This window comes from Polypterus senegalus, unplaced genomic scaffold (assembly GCF_016835505.1).
Source record: "Polypterus senegalus isolate Bchr_013 unplaced genomic scaffold, ASM1683550v1 scaffold_9217, whole genome shotgun sequence".
NCBI lineage: Eukaryota > Metazoa > Chordata > Cladistia > Polypteriformes > Polypteridae > Polypterus > Polypterus senegalus.
Window position 1 is genome coordinate 1 of NW_024384150.1, and position 5,937 is coordinate 5,937.

At 37.8% G+C, this 5,937-nt stretch overlaps 1 pseudogene; it reads left to right on the forward strand.

The window, feature by feature from the left end:
* The first annotated feature begins 2,447 nt into the window (after positions 1-2,447).
* Positions 2,448-3,445, forward strand: LOC120521838 (annotated as a pseudogene).
* Positions 3,446-5,937: the final 2,492 nt, after the last annotated feature.

The window sequence follows — 5,937 nt, forward strand, 5'->3', positions numbered from 1 at the left end:
TTTAATGAAATAGAATGCTTTTATTACTAGATCTGTTTAATGAAAAATAGAATGCATTTATTATAAATGGATTATAACATACATTCCAGTAAATGGTGCACTGCAAATATTAATGCTAAATATGATGGAAGAGATGGAAATCAGCTCATTAACATTAAGGACAAGTGTATGTGTGTATCTGTGTCCATCAGGTTGCTAGAGCAAGAAGAAACATTTAAACATAGGTAAAACATGTAGAAGATAGGTCAAAAATCAAAATGATAATAAATATACCAAATAAGGGTCTAAAATATCAAAATTGGTTTAATCGGCCTATTCTTTGTTTGATGTTACATGCCAGGAACCAGAGTGATAGTGACTTTCATACACCCACTCAGGCCACGTGTACTTAGGCTAAAATGCTAAGGACTGAATGCACATACAGTATCAGGAAACCAAAGCCTCCACATGACTAGACTAAAATCACTTAAACGGACCAATGTGGCAGTGACAACCATCACATTTTCCCGGCAAAACACTTCAAATACAAGAGTGGTCAGTTCAATGAGTGATGCCGAGAGGAAGCAGAGAAAATGGGTGGCCACTATGAGAGAAAGGAATGGGGTCTGTGTATTATTATACCAGACAAAAAGAATAACCCATGAATCATATAAAAAATATACTCCCTCTTAGTGTGTTTCTTGCACATTCCTGAAGATATACTGGCTCCTTAATGATTGATTCTGAAATTGGTGTGCGGTGACTGCCTCAGGAGTCTTGTTCAAGGTTATTTCAAGTGCATTGTTGTCAGCTATCAAGAAGTAACTGATTAGAAACCAATGTCCCCAGAACTCATATATTTTCAAAGGAAGCAGGTAGTTCTGTGTCACCACATTGTGTGGATGAGATACTAATCAAAGCAGTCTGATTATTCAAAGGCAGGTGACTCTTTTACAAGACAGGTAAACATTTATGTCCTGTAGACAGCAATCATCAAACATGTAGCAGAATTTTCCAGGGATTTTGCCTTTTCTTTAAAACACTGAATTCAAGCCCATTACACTTTCAAAAGCTTGTAATTATTGAGGATATTTGTATGGAAGGTACCTGGGAAGGGATTACCAGAACAGTGAAGATGGCTGTTTAACACAGACACATGAGTAGGTTCAGTTCTTCTCTTCCTGAATGTGGTTTGACATCATTTATTAAAAGCCATCATATGGGCCTTAATGATTACCTCCTGCCATTGGATCTGTTCGTCTTACTGAGGAATGTTAATATAGTTCTCATGGATCTACCACTCACAGTCCTGTAGAAAGCATTTTAATAAAAATAATTTAAATAAATAAAAAACACCATATCAGTGATTATATTGAATGTTTATGCACAACATCGCCTCAGTCTTTGCTCTGGTCTTTGAAAGCATTTTAAAGATATCTCCAGTGATTTAACAAAGGGTAACATTCACTCCTATCATGAATATAATTAACATCTCATTACAAATCCTTCCATCTCCATATAAAATGATTTCCTGCAAAAGAAAAGTCTGCAGATGGCAAAACAGATGGGAATAAAGAGAACACGGTAAGCATTTGAAAAGTATTTGCAATTTATGTTAACAGACATTTGTTTTACTTCTAAAATATGAAATTTATCTTTCCATTTCATTACTTTTTGAATAAAACAGCACCTGTGATTATTCCTGTAATTAATTATTTTCTTTTTCTTTTCATGTAAAACATTTGCATCTCTGAAAACTAATCAGATAGTCAAAGTAAAATTGGAACAAAATGCTAAAGATGTCATCTAAAAGAGTATTTTATATAATGTATAGTTAATGTATCTATGTAGACATCTGAAATGCTAAGATAAAAAGTGTATGTTTTTATTTATGTTTTCAATATTGAAATAAAAATGCATATCATATCCTATATACATGTATACCTTAATTGCTATGCTCAAGAAAGAAAGCATTTCAGCACATTCCCTTTGCACTGATAAAATGTTTATTGAATTTCTTTTTTTTCCTATCCTTATATTAATATAAGCACACTCCATGTTTCAGTATGCCTTCTATGGGAGATTTTCTTTTTTAGTGTTATACAGTCTAATTTTAAATTTAAAAGTGTCAGGAATAAATGCCAGGAATTCTTACATGATAAGTATTATAAACACAAAAGCCACTGTATCAATTGAACATATTGTTCTGAAGTTCCTGATATGAATCTTTTGAAAATGATAAAATTAACATTTTATATCATTTTATGGTGTGTGGGTGCAGCAATGTGCTGTATCAGTGTCAGCTCCCAACCTCCTCCTCCTCCTGTAACAGTAAATCTAAGTATATAAAAAACAGTATTTATATGTCATATGTCTAGAGTTCCAAAATGGTTATTGATCAATGCTCAAGTTAGAGTTTAAATAAACAACAAATATCTAATTATCTTTTCTGTAAACTCTTTTTTTAGAAAGCTGAAAATCCAGGAAGCTGCTTCCATGAGCTCACAGAGCACAGCATATCCTGTGAATAATACTTTGTGCATCCGAAATGTTTTCCATAAGTGGTTTACAAGACATGCCCTTTGCCAACTGTTTTATATATTTTTTATTTATTACGATATTGTTACACTGCTTTGTAATGTTTTTGTTATTGTATTAATATATTCTGAGCAAAGTCTTCACAATCCAAAATATCTTGCTGTTAGTCATTTAGCCTTTGTTGATTTATGTTCAACTACAGCCATCATTCCTAAACTAATCGAAATGTTTCTTTTTACCTCCAATTTTATAACATATAAAGCGTGTTTGGCTAACATGTTTTTTGTTCATTGTTTTAATGCTGTACAATCACTTTCACTGTTGATATTAGCTTATGACCGATTTCTTGCCATATGCTTCCCTTTGCAATATCACAGCATTAATACTAATAGCAGGATGATAATAATTATATTCTCAGCTTGGATGATTTCTGCTGTTACATTATCTATAATGGTCCTCCTGATTACCAGGCTCAGCTTCTGCAGGTCTACGGTGGTACAGAGTTATTTCTGTGATCATGGACCTGTGTACCGCTTGGCCTGCAATGATTTTTATCCAAACTATATAATGACGTTTCTTTGTCACTGCACTGCTGCTTTTTGTACCCCTGACACTCATTCTCTTCTCATATGTAGCCATTGGAATTGCATTGTCAAAAATTACGACAGCAGAAGGAAGGCAGAAAGCGTTTAAAACCTGTACGTCACACATCATCTTGGTGACAATGTTTTATCTTCCAAAGGCAATTATATACATGGCAGCTCCACTAGTCAGTTTTCATCCTAATGTAAGAATTGTAAGTAATTCATTGTCTGAAATAATTCCACCAATGATGAACCCCATAATTTATACACTGAAAACTGATGAGATGATGGAGTCAATCAAAAAACATTTTATAAGAATACAAGATAAAGACAGAAAAATATAAATTATCAAGGATCTAGAATGATAACTGTGTTATTACATCATGTAATGCTAGGTAAATAAAATACAAAATAATACCAAAATGACTCAACTTCATTTTATTATAATTCCTAAATATGTACATTTTACTTTATTGTTGTCTACACTGAAAATAGAATTTTGTTATTATTTAATAACTGGCTTGTTGAGTTTTGAATTTGTGGAGATTTCTGAACACTTTTTGTCAATTTTGTTGTCTCGACTGCAAAAGAAATCTGCTGTCCACTTCTTGAGGTTTGTGGATACCCAGAAATTAATGATTAGTTCCATGGCATATTGTTATGATATTTCACTCTTAAATTAAAACATTATGATTGACTTATGATTAATGAAGATGAGTAAATTATACTTTTGAGTAAATATTTAATTGTTAAGTGAAAGCCAGAATAAAAACAAACTGCAATACTCTCAGGTATCTTTGTGCGCTTGCTCTTGAAACATGACTGATAGATAGATAGATAGATAGATAGATAGATAGATAGATAGATACTTTATTAATCCCAAGGGGAAATTCACATAATCCAGCAGCAGTATACTGATACAAAGAAACAATATTAAATTAAATAGTAATAAAATGAAAAGAATTAAAATAAAATTAATGTTCGTGATTTACTCCCCGGTGGAATTGAAGAGTGCGATAGTGTGGGGGAGGAACCATCTCCTCAGTCTGTCAGTGGAACAGGACAGTGACAAAAGTCTGTCACTGAAGCTACTCCTCTGTCTGGAGATGACACTGTTAAGTGGATGCAGTGGATTCTTCATGATTGACAGGAGTTTGCTTAGTGCCCGTCACTCTGCCACAGATGTTAAACTGTCCAACTTTAATCCTACAATGGAGCCTGCCTTCTTAACAAGTTTGTCCAGGCGTGAGGCGCCTTTCATCTTTATGCTGCCACCCCAGCACACCATCGCGAGAAGAGGGCACTCGCACACAACCTGTGGTAGAACATCTGCAGCATCTTACTGCAGATGTTGAAGGATGCCAACCTTCTCAGAAAGTATATTCTGCTCTGAGCTTTCTTACATAGAGCATCAGTATTGGCAGTCCAGTCCAATTTGTCATCCAGCTGCACTCCCAGATATTTATAGGTATGCACCCTCTGCACACAGTCACCTCTGATGATCACAGGGTCCATGAGGGCCTGGGCCTCCTAAAATCCACCACCAGCTCCTTGGTCTTGCTGGTGTTAAGGTGTAAGTGGTTTGAGTCGCACCATTTAACAAAGTCTTTGATTAACTTTCTGTACTCCTCCTCCTGCCCACTCCTGATGCAGCCCACAATAGCAGTGTCATCAGTAACTTTTGCACGTGGCAGGACTGAGTCATATTGGAAGTCTGATGTATATAGACTGAACAGGACCGAGAAAGTACAGTCCCCTGCGGCGCTCCTGTATTGCTGCACCACAATGTCAGACCTGCAGTTCCCAAGACACATATTGAGGTCTGTCTGTAAGATAGTCCACAATCCATGCCACAAGGTGTGAATCTACTCCCATCTCAGTCAGCTTATCCCTAAGGAGCAGAGGTTGGATGGTGTTGAAGGCGCTAGAGAAGTCCAAAACATAATTTACAGCACCACTGCCTCTGTCCAGGTGGGAGAGGGATCGATGAAGCATATAGATGATGGCATCCTCCGCTCCCACCTTCTCCTGGTATGCGAACTGCAGAGGGTCGAGGGCGTGACGGACCTGTGGCCTCAGGTGGTGAAGCAGCAGCCGCTCCATGGTCTTCATCAGATGTGACGCCAGAGCAACAGGCCGAAGTCATTCAGCTCACTAGGACGTGATACCTTTGGGACAGGAGTGATACAAGATGTTTTCCAAAGCCTCGGGACTCTCCCCTGTTCCAGGCTCAGGTTGAAGATGCGCTGTAGAGGACTCCCCAGTTCCAACGCACAGGCCTTCAGCAATCGTGGCGATACACCATCTGGACCCGCTGCTTTGCTGGCACAAAGTCTTTTCAGCTCTCTGCTCACCTGGGCTGCTGTAATTGTGGGTGGGGATGTCTCACCTATGCTGGTATCAGCAGAAGGATGGTTGGAGGATGCAGTACTCTGAGGTGAGAGTGGGTTACTGTGATCAAACCTATTAAAGAAGTTGTTCATTTGGTTTGCTCTCTCCACGTCTGTCTCGATGGTGGCACCCCGCTTCGAGCTGCAGCCAGTGATAATCTTCATCCCATCCCACACTTCCTTCATACTGTTTTTCTGCAACTTCTGCTCCAGCTTTCTCCTGTACTGCTCTTCGCCGCCTGAGCTGGACTCGGAGTTCCTTCTGCACGCACTTCAGCTCATGCTTATCACCACCTTTAAAAGCCCTTTTCTTCTGGTTCAAAAGGCCCTTGATGTCACTTGTAATCCATGGCTTGTTGTTAGCATAGCAGCATACTGTTCTTACTGGAACTACAATGTCCATACAGAAGTTGATGTAATCAGTTGTGCATTCAACAGCCTCTTCA